At 30.6% G+C, this 12,226-nt stretch overlaps 2 protein-coding genes across 6 annotated transcripts in view; both read left to right on the forward strand.

Annotated features, from left to right (window-relative positions):
• The window catches only part of LOC127700210 (uncharacterized), a 289,648-nt gene that overhangs the window by 102,951 nt on the left and 174,471 nt on the right, over positions 1-12,226 (forward strand). The window lies entirely within an intron of this gene.
• Positions 8,615-12,226, forward strand: part of LOC127700211 (uncharacterized) — a 34,529-nt gene continuing 30,917 nt past the window's right edge. For all 3 annotated transcript variants that reach the window (XM_052203628.1, XM_052203630.1, XM_052203629.1), the window contains exon 1: positions 8,615-8,753. The gene's annotated coding sequence lies outside the window, so the exon portion shown is untranslated. The remainder of the gene's footprint in view (positions 8,754-12,226) is intronic.

Below are 12,226 nucleotides of genomic sequence, written 5' to 3' on the forward strand. Positions count from 1 at the left end.
TATTAAAGCCAAAATATGCAATCTTTAATGACCTGACAACAGTATTGTAACTATATCCCTTCTGAATAAGTCTGTTTAAATGTTTTGGTAGCTTTTGAGGTGAATACTGACATTTTTGTGCTTTGTAAAGAATATTACCATAATAGATTGGATGTGAAATACCCGAACGTAAAAGATGTCTGCATGTTGAGTTATATTTACGAATGATGTCCTTATACCGATGATAAAATTTAGTAAATGTTTTGACTAGTTTATGATATCGAAAACCCTGGTGTACTAATTTTTCAGTAATACATAAATTACTCTCGCTAAAATCTAATACCTTGTTACATACACGAGCGAATCGTACAAGTTGAGATATATAAACACCATAAGATGGTGACAAGGAAACGTCACCATCTGAAGATGGATAATTAACGATAGGAAATGAAAAAACATCTCTTTTATCATAAATGTTTTTATTAAGCTTCCCGTTAATGATATAGATATCAAGATCGAGGAAAGGACAGTTGTCATTGTTAGTATTAGCTTTATTTAAAGTAAGTTCAACAGGATAAATTTCTTTAGTATACATACTGAAGTCGTCATTATTGAGAGCCAATATATCATCCAAATATCTAAAAGTATTGTTAAATTTTTGTATCAGATGTTGTCGATGGGTCTGCTGATTTTAGTCTTAAATTGTAACTCATAACAATACAAAAACTGGTCCGCATAAGTGGTGCACAGTTAGTCCCCATCGGAATTCCGATAACTTGACGATACACGGAATCTCCAAAGCGAAGAAAAATGTTATCAAGTAAAAATTCAAGGGCAGATATAGTATCAAAGCATGTCCAATTGACATAGCTATTTTGTTTGGTGCTACTAAAAAATGACCTAAAAGAGTTTGAACATATGTATTCGCATTCCGACTTTTTAAATGCCCATTTAATTAGGTGTGTGAATGTTTTCTTAATAAGAATATGAGGCAAAGTGGTATATAGGGTAGAAAAATCAAAACTTTGAACAGATTCAAAATCACCAATATATGCATGCAATTTAACTTCCAACGAGTTTTTGACACTCCAAAAGTAGTTAATTCCACTTTTTTCAAAGGCCTTATTTGAACAATTTATTATCAGGTTTTTGATTGTACCTAGTAAGTAGAATAGACAATTTAGTAGTGGAACAATGACTTGAAGACGAAATAAATCTATATTTGTAAGGTGATTTGTGTAGCTTCGGAAGCCAGTACATAGTTGGGACTTTCATTGTATTTGGTTCTGCTTGTAAAGAAATAGCTAATAGTTTATGTTTGTTACAGATATCGTTTTCTGAAAATGAAGTCAGTTGGAATGTTGGTGAATTGGTGATTTCCTTTTGCAAAACCTCAATGTAAAATTTACGTCAAACTATAATGATATTAGCAGTTTTATCACCCGGGACAAAAACAAATTCCTTTGCTAGTTCTTTTAGTTTATGTTTGATACGAGAAATAGGATTTTTATGGTTGTTGTTAAGAGTAAAATGTTCTTTAAAATGTTGTATACGTATATCAACTATCTTCATTACTGAATTGAAAAAAGAGTCCAAAGATTTTTTGTCAGCTTTTTCCCGTTTTATCCATTTGAAACAGTAAACACGAAGTGAGTCGTGGATGATATTACGACACTCATTCCAATTAATAATTGACGGGGGACGATATTTAGGTCCTTTACTGAGGAATGATTTTAACTCTCGGTCGCGAACGATGTTAAGGTCTCCTGTTATAACATGGGAAATGGGGCCATAAGTGTATTCGGAATTACTACAATTACATGACGTAGGTGTATTTTCACTGGGTATTTACATCTTTACAGACTTGGCTATAATTAAACACAAATTTTCCGGTAGATTTCTTGTAAATATAACAAATAAGAGGAAGTTCAGTATTATCAAAATATCCAGTAATTTGTTCTTTAACAGAATGGTCGTTGAAAATACCTGCAATATTTACAAAATTTATTTGTAATAATAATTTGTTTCTGAATATTTTGTACAAATAATCTTCCTTCATTATTAAGCCAAATGTCCTTTTGAAAAAAAACAGGGGTCCATGTACTCGTTTTCAATCTAATGATTAAAGTCAGTAAACAAATAAATCATTTCCCTGATATGTCACTTTTGTCTAATCTTTGTCATTAAAAGCGTTTTTCAATGTAAAAATTTCGCATGAAGATGAAGTTTAGGAAATTTACATGACCGATGGTCTACGAATTTGGTGATGTCTAAGGGTTAGATAAGAGTCAATAATAAATCTGCTATTTCGTGATATAAAATCACTTTATATAACTAATCAACGTATTTTGTAGGAGTAAGACCACAGGTGTCACACGTGGAGCAGGATCAGCTACCCTTCTGGAGAACCGAAGATTACCCCCGGTTTTTGATGGGGTTCATGTTGCTCAGTCAGTAGTATTCTTTTTCATTGTACGTAAACTGTTGCTTGTCTTTTGGCGTGTTAATTATTATATTATTATTATACATTGAAATTAAATAACTAGAGTTGATATCAAGTAAATTCAAATTCTCACGCCTTATAAAATGTTATCATATAGAGTAAAAAAACTTAAACTGACTGAAACTGATAGTTGAATACTTTTAGGAATTATAAAAATGTTTTAAACATTATTGTATATTATCGTGAAAACTAGAATAGGTAAACAGAAGCTGTTAACAAAATACAGTGCCAGCAGTACAAGACCTTCATTGTACGTTAATACTTTATGTGACTAAAACCTGAAACACATATTGTTGATTTCAGTCGTTATTTTTTTAAATGCTCGTGTACAAAGTGTTCTGTTAATATTCTTAAAACATTACATAGGACGTTAAACACCCTAAACTGAGTAGTGAAACATCCATAAAGAGAAGTCACTTTGGAATATCGTATTAACCGAAATCATTTTGTTTGCATATCTCATACTTGAAAAATGTATCGTTTGGTCTCATTACATCTATTTATTTCAAAATTAAAATTTTGCCATTTCTAGGGCGTATGACAATTACAGAGTTCATGCGGTTCAAACATATGGATCACTTCTGTTGTCGTCCAGGTCAAACTTTGTTTTAGGTAACTCCTTGGAAAATCCTGAGATATTTCCACCAAACATGCGCAGATTATACTGAAGGACGTTTGCAATTGATATTCGAGTTTTTTATCTGTGTGATTTGTGGGTATTCAAATACCAAAAACCAAAACATAGACATAGCAATTTCTGCCTATATTTGTTTGTTACATGTAATTCGAAACTTTAACAGAAGCATCTTTATGACCTGAAGTTGTGCACAAGATATCTCAATTTTTATAAGAGTTAATTAAGGGGTTTCAATACCTATTGACTTTGCCCTATTTTGTTGATATAATTAGGAGACGACAGAGGACACACGACGTCCTTACATCTACAAAATCAAATAGTGGACAACACTTTTTTTTTATTGAATGCCTAGACCGCTTGTTTCCTTGTCGACATTGTGTTTATGAGTAGCTATGACCCTCAGCAGCGATGTTGATTTTTACTATTATCTGGTGTACCTCTATCTGCAATAGAAAAGCTATTTTGCAGATTTTATATGTTGAATTTTGTCTGCATGTAAATATCTAGCATATTTGTAATGTTTCAAAGCACTTACTTTAATGACAAATTTTTGGAATCAATTTGAAAAAGTATCGAAGATTGAGTAAAAGTTTTTTATACTCCTGGTCGCGTATTTTAAGGAACAATGACTGTACTCATGTCAAGGACAAATGCTATTCAAAACCTAAATAAGATGAACAGAATTTTTTATGTGATATGGTTCAAAACAGAAAAATGAACGGATACCACAGCGTTCACCTGCGTGTAAATTGGTCCATTTCAATATTGATCAAGGAAAATATTCAGGTATGTAGCAAGCCTTATTCTTTATATGTTAGCTAATTTTCAGATATGAAATGCTAGTTGCCTTTATTTTTATTATTTCAAGATTTTGTGTATATGAAAACTGTATCTAGATACAAGATTATAGATTTGAAATGCTGATTATTTTTTTGTTATTATTTATTTATTCATTTAATCGTCATTGCAGCCATAATATATTTCTTTGATGAGTTCCAACTAAAACGAAATTTGAATTGATTTTGAAAATACGATGCACAATTAGCACTCATCAGAATGCACGTTGCAGTGAGAAGTGTGGTTTTAAACAATGTATTTCATCTGCCTTCCCGTTTGAACGACGTAGTCATGCCTTATTTGTCATTTCGGTGCCTTTTATAGCTGACTATGCGGTATGGGTTTCGCTCATTGTTGAAGGTTATACGGTGACCGATTATAGTTCTTAACTTCTATGTCATTTGGTCACCGGTGTAGAGTTGTCTCATTGGCAAGCATACCACATTATCTTATTTTTATATTCATACAAGTTAGAAGAAATGAACTGAGACATCAATGCAATTCAGAATAAAATTAGCAAAACTTCTATTATTGTTCTATTCTAAATTTCAAACCCTATTCCGAATTTAAGGTTGACCACAAGTACTCCTTGTAACCGAGTATAAAAAGTAATCCAACTATTGTTGGGTAGATATTGAGTTTCTATAGAATCTTCTTCAAGCCCTCGATCGACACAGCATTATACCTTTTTCTTAAGTTCGAATTGTTTGTTACTTATATAAAATTTGGAGATATAAAATGTTTTCAAAAAATGAAGAAATTATTGTTTCTCTAGTACAATCTAAACTGCTGTTCTCAAAAAAAAATTCTGTTCTAAAAAACAAATATAAAAGAAGTCTTGATTTATATAGCAGGTCAACCAGAGGAAAGAAAATGCAATTGAATAATTTTCAACCACAATTGCCTTAAAAATATATCAATATAGATATGTCTTTTTATAAAACATTAATGTCGTAAATATTACAATATTTTGTGGTAATTTTTCCAATAAACGTAACGTCACAGTACCCAAATTGCACCGAGTACCCAAATTGCTCCCATTTTTTTCAAAAATAGCAGAGGAAATCTTCGAGAATAAAACATTTGTATTTTTATGATTTGACATTACCTATTCACTCGACCTTCAATCTCTACACTAGAGATGGGTTACGCATGTGTAAATCATGCTCAATTATTTAAACATTAAGAATGCGAACATTGGAAAGTCATGGAAACTAGGGAGCCACTTCGAAGATCCAATTCGTTGACTGATTCTGCACAAACACGATCATTCTTATTCGGGTATAACGACATGCACGTGCCTCTCTGTGCATTTATATTTATGTTTATGTTTATGTTTATATCGAGTCGTATTTCAATCAATGCTGATCCATTACAACGGTCCATGCATTGTAAATTGTATATTTTGGAGTTTTTGTAATTTGGATATACGTTTTAGTATGTTATAAATCAAATATGATAATTTCAATTTTGAGTCGATGAATATAAATTTGACAGCTAGTGAACATCCCTTAAATACGTCTAATTAAAATCGGTGCCTGGACCATACATAGAGAAGATAGATACCGACTGCATCGTCCTTTAAATTGTGTTTGCACGGACAGGAGATTTAAGAATCCAATTGATATCATATTAAGTTGCAGACTTACATACGTTCTGTTTTATTGTGATTTCGGTTGCTGTCTCATGTACTGTTTTCCAACTTCATTAATATACATGTATAATAATTTTTGCTTCTAAAAATATATGCTGATTATAATTGTTAAGTTAGCGTCCACCAATGATTTGTATAACTGAAGGACGAAAAACAGTATTTTGAAGAGAAATTGAAACAATTTTTGAAAGATAAAATACATTCCGCAGACACGAGGTAAATTCATAGAAAATATACATAATAGACCGCAGAGGTCACTGTATGATATACCCAACAAAAAAAAAACGCACAACCTCTATTAGTTTCGTTGGAGTATAGTTTTCTATTGTATATTACTCTTTCAAAAGTGATCGAAATGAGTCAAATTTTGACACAACATTTTTGAAGTCATACACACCACATTTTGTGAAAATGAGATTTTTTATTTTAATTTTAATAGTTGACATCTCAAAAAAACACATTTTAAAACACACAAAAACAATGTTGCCTAATTTATGAAAAATAAAGTCGTGTGTAACTTTTGACCAGAAAACAACGAAAATAACTTTGGTTTTCATTTTCATAATCAATTCTTGACTAATAACCAAGTTGCCTTTGATTTTTTTTTTTTTTGAGGTTAAAATCTTCATTGTCACTACAAAAATGAAAATGTCTCTGTAAATCTGCATTGTTTTGAAGGTTATGCTTCAAATATAATATATTTCTACAAATTTGTATCTAAAACAAAAAAATTGTGAAAACTAAAAAGTACAGTATGATGTGGTGCGTTATTTGTGTTGTTAGGTATATTACGGTTTTTTCATGACAAAGAAATATACAAATATTGCGTATTTGTTTAAATTTGTCGTGGAAGCGAGAAATTATAGCAATCCTACATTCCGTCGTTGTCGGCGGCGTCAACATTTATGTTTTGTCTGTAGTAAAGGTTATACATCAATTACTTTTTCAATCCTGCATGAAATTTAATGAAATATGGACAAAAGCTTATTTCAGGATCAAATGACAGTTTCCGTATTTTGAGTGTGAAAGGACTCTGTATTTTTCCGTTAACTTGGAGAAGCAATGCAGTCTAAGGTTAAAGTACTTGTGACATCAATACCTTTGTCAAGCTGTTGTGGAGTTTTACGAAACTTTAACTTAAGCTTTTGTATGATTATAAGACAGTAATAGGTAGATAGATATTTTTATTTGAAAGTACAAATTGGAACATGTACATGAAATACAATATATTACAATTCTAAAAATATGTAGTCAATAAACATGTATATTTATATCCCAACCAGCCTTTAGAGGCTTATGATGCACTGTCATTTATGTACGAAATATTATATGAATACATTTCAAAATCATATTAATCCTTTTCATATCTGAGGCTGAAATCTTTTAAGATAGTTTTAATATATCAGTTGTGTTTAATAGTGTGAAAATAAAGATGAAAGTATCTAAACAATTATTGGTTTGATAATGTAAAGGTTGTACAGGGAAAAGCAGGATGATAAGAGTTGCCTCTCTTTGTTCGTATCACCATTTTATCATGTGTAAAATATAATTTGTAATAAAAGATAAAAAAAAAAGATTTTATCAACTAGATTGGAACTAAATTGTGACAGTTGTATAGTTGATCTATATAAAAATCATTTATCATATCTACAGAGCCAGCAAAGATCAAAGGACTTCGTTTTTTGTTTGCATTTGACATTGGGATACCGTCATGCATATGGTTTCAATTTTTTTAAGGCACCAATAACTTTGCAAACTTTCTAGAAATTTAATTCAACTTAAGACAGATGCTTCGTAATTTCGTAATCTTCATTATAGAGCGTGTCAAGAAGGTTTAACTTTTATAAATTTTTATGTATGTTACTGATAAATGAACATCCTTTTTAGCAATCAACATTACACCGTAACATTAACAGCAGCAATCCCAGGCGAGACACAGGGTCCCGCGGAACCCTTTACGATTTTTTCTAAGAAAAGTACTTGGACTCAATATGATTCTTGCATACTAAAGTGTTTCCAGTAATGAATCTGATGAAGTTTTTTTCAGTTTTTTAACTTTATACTTTGTGACTTGCATCTAAAAAAAGCCAAAATAATGTGTTTTCCATTTCAAACTAAAATTTGTGGAAAAAATTTGGAAGGTTTGATAGTTAATTACATACTGAATGTATTGTATTCGGTTTAACGACCAGATGTAAGAGCAACTAATGAATTTAAAGAAATCGATGCAATACCAGCAAATAAGGTTTGAAACTACCCTTTTGATGTAGTCACTGTTTGTACATCGTTATAGTTTTTTGAGATAAGGATAAGACAACGTTATAGTTTTTAAGATAAGGATAATGCAATTCAATTTGTGTGACACAGGCCGTTGCTTTAGTATTGCGAAATTGATTGCCCCTTATATATGTAAAAATATGTTCGCTGAAAGAAAACAATTCATCACAGTATTATACAATTACAGTTTGGTCTTCATATTATATAATCTGCATTTCCTATTGTTTAAAACAATATGCCTTCCATACCCTCTCCCTCCTCCGTGGTGTTGTCACATACTGTATCGGTCATAGACTAACTCAAACTATAAAACTTTATCGAATCAGAAACTGTTCAATAAAATCATGTTTCCCAGGACGATGGGAAGACCGAGTCATACAAAATCTTTAGAAAGATACTTATAGATATATCCGATCTCCTGGGTATGTATACATTTCTTGAAATATTTATATAAAAGTTAAAAGATTTGTTAAATTCTAAAAACACACTGTAATTGATACCTCACGGTTAGCTTCCTTGTGTATTATAAACGAACATAATTGAAATATTAGTATTCGTATACGTCTTTTGTTTTAGTGACTTTTAAAATGACAATTAGTAACTTTATCACTCAGACAGTTAACCAACGCGATTTTTATTTGACGCTTTGTTCGCATTGTTAGAATAACTTCACATTGAATCAGAACAATTGTTACGAAAATCTATAAATATTCCCGTAGTCCTAATATTCGCTGATATTATGCAATGCTAGTCAATATAAAGGGATTGAACCGTTTGAGCTGATATCTATCAATCTGGTGAGAATCTGTATCTGTTTTGAACATTTGTTTGACGAGCAAAGCTTTTTATTAGGAATCCGACTTTTGGTAAGTTATATTCCGGAATTTGTATTTTTTACGTATATTGTTACTGTACTAAGTCACACTTAACACACATTTCTTCTAAATCAAATACTGACAACTGCTCTTGACGAAAATCATTAACATTCGTTGTTTAAAGCTGAGGACGCAAACGTTAAGCTGCTAATTTCTATAATAACTGCAATTTGATATCAATTTCATACATTAAATCTTACTTTTTTCATGTTTACTCCAAATTATGTTTCATTACAAATCATAATTAAAATAATTTTTTAATTGACAAATCTACAAATGCTTTTAAAACTTAAACATCTGCAACTTATTTTCTTATTTCATAATTTGTGCCGAACTTGTCAGAAAGTTTATTAACTCACATAGTTTTTTTAATAAGTATCTCTCAAAAAGAGGCGGAAGATACTAAAAGGATATTCAAACTCATATGTCAGGAATATTGTTTAAAACGTCTTCTTTTTCATGAAATTTGAAAACCGGGACTTGTAGTTATTAGCAGTGTAATATTTGATTAAAATCCGAATCATATAAAATTGTTTGTTTTATTAACCTTGTTGTTACTAGAAATTATATCATTGATATTATAAATATCATCTTCTGATGGACAAATGATAACGATAAGTTGCTATAATAGTAATTATTCCGCCCTTTTTTATGGTGAAATCTCTATAAAAAATTCAAGGTTAAAAAAATATGACCAATGTTTTCTCGTTTAAAATTCAATAGTATATGCATTGTTTGTTATTAAACAAAATAAGAACATGAAAACGTAGGGTCACCGTACTGGAAGAGAGATATTTTTACGCTAAACATTTGAATTGGCGGGAATACATTGCGCCAATTCTGAAAGCAACGTCGAAAGACGTTAGGCCGAATTGGCGATGTTTTCACAGCTTATGGATATTTCAATTCCTATTCATTTGCTGTTTTGTTTGTTTTCAATTACACTAAATGAACATTAATATACACATGATGGTAGTTAGTTTTTTTTAGCGAAGACAAGTAATTTGAAAGTGGTAAGTCGAAAACAATGCCCTGTACGAATATCTAGAATGAAAATTTCGATTTATTTAATAAGAATGTTCATGTTTTATGAATATTGACTAATTATAGATAGTGAAAGGAGATCAAGATCTTTTATACTTTGTTTTATGCTGAATAACAAGATGGGGTCTTGTTAATGTGAATACGTTGTATCGAGAACTTTTTTTTAAAATCCTCTGTAGAACAGTTTTGCAAGCTTTTTCTTTAAAGTGTTCCAGGCAAATTACAAGTACACTATTGGAAAATAATTCTTTAAAATTTGTTATGAGTGTGTTTAGTATTGCAAATTTAACATTCGTAGAATTTTGCATCAAACGAAATATATAGGGAGACGGATTAATATAAAGGAAACCTTGTTTCCGAATCCCTTTGTATTTATATATTACTGCATACATATGTATATGTCATGTGCATGATTTTTTAAAATAAAATATGGTTTAAGTAAAAGAAATATAATTCAGTTAAAGTATATCTGAAAGACAAGTCGCTCTTGCTTTCTATACATATCAATTTAGGTTAGGGATGTCCTTCCTTTCTTTTTTGACGATAATTACTTAAAATTAACCGAATTCGAACATAATTTCCGTTTTAGGTCATCTGTAGGCATTGATAATTTTATTATATGTTTAGAAATACGCTGCAATGTTGCTAGATTCTCAGTCTAAGTACACACACATTCAGCTGTTATGCTGTGATTTTTTTTAATGACCCTAGCGTGAAATAAATTTCATGGGAACCTAGTCCGACCCTATTTCTTTCATATTTAAATAAAAAAAAAAAAATTCTTGTGAAATTGTTTTTAATGATATATATTCCACTATAATTAAACAGACCTCCTAGTTCATTAATTAATTGGATTGATGAATTTGAAAAAGAAATTACAACTGCCATCAATCATAATTCAGATATTATTCTAGTTGGTGATTTTAATATAGATTTTTTGAAACCTAATAAACAACCACAAAAATGGCTAAGTTGATTAAAAACCTATAATCTCAACAAGATAATTCAAGAAGCAACAAGAGTTACACCTGATTCTAGTACACTAATTGATCATGTTTATGTCACCAATCAAGATTTGATACTAGAATCACATGTTGCTAAATTCTCAATAAGTGATCATTATCCAGTTTGTTTAACTAGAAAAGAAAAAAATTCCACTTATATCAAAAAAGATATTCATACTACCATTTCTTACAGAAATTTCAAAAAATTCAATGAGACAAATTTTCTAAGTGACTTAGCTATTGCACCTTTTGGTAAAATTGAACATGAAAGTCACCCAAATACATGTATTCAGATGTGGTATGACATATTTAATGGAGTTCTAGATAAACATTCACCAATTGTTACTAAAAGAGTAAAAAGAGACAAACAACCTGAATGGTTCAATAATGAAATTACATATGCCAGGAAAATGAGAGAGAAATACCATAGACTAGGAATGTAGTCCGAGTTCAAATTTTGGAGAAACAGGACAAAACACATAATCGATGAATCTAAAAGAAATTTTTATTCAAAAATGGTAAAAATTCAAAAGCTTCAAAAGATTTGTGGAAATGTATTCACAGTCTTAACCCATCCCAACAAGAAAAACCATATGAACCTTTAAATGAAGATGGTGCTAAAACTAATAATGTCAGTGATATTTGTAATGTTTTTAATAAGTTTTTTACATCGTGTGTTGAAAACCTGAGGACTGGCAGATGTATGAGCAAAAATCATGATTATGCAAAATTAACTCAATTTGTACAAAAGAAATTTACTTAGTCAAAACAAGTAAAATTTTCAATTCCACCTGTCACAATAAATGATCTATTTAATGTGATGATCAAACTTGACATTAGTAAATCCGCCTGATCTGATAACATAGGACCAACATTTTTTAAATTGAGTGCTCCCTTCATAACTTCATCTTTAACTTACATTTTTAGCAGAATAATAGATACAAGTACATAACCCAGTGTTCTAAAGAATGCAAGAGTAACCCCTGTTTTTAAAGCTGGGGAAAAATTCATGGCAACAAATTATAGACCAATTTCTGTACTTCCTGTGTTATCAAAACTTTTAGAAAAGCATGTTTCAAAACATTTGTATGACTATCTAAAAAGATTAGATCTTTTACACCCAGCACAGTCTGGGTTTCGACAAGAACACTCTTGCCAAACTGCCCTTATCAATATCATAGATAAATGGGTACAGGATATGAATGAAGGTAATATCAACTTAGCAGTCCTGTTGGATTTTAAGAAAGCTTTTGATGTAGTAGATCATGTTATTCTCTGTAAAAAACTTGAAATTTATGGATTTGATAATGCTGCTGTTTCTTTTTTTTAATCGTATTTGAATGAAAGAACTCAACAAGTACATATTGGTAATGCTCATTCCGAAAAACTTTATATCAAGTATGGTGTCCCCAAGGC

This window comes from Mytilus californianus, unplaced genomic scaffold (assembly GCF_021869535.1).
Source record: "Mytilus californianus isolate M0D057914Y unplaced genomic scaffold, xbMytCali1.0.p SCAF_5, whole genome shotgun sequence".
In the NCBI taxonomy this organism is placed as follows: domain Eukaryota; kingdom Metazoa; phylum Mollusca; class Bivalvia; order Mytilida; family Mytilidae; genus Mytilus; species Mytilus californianus.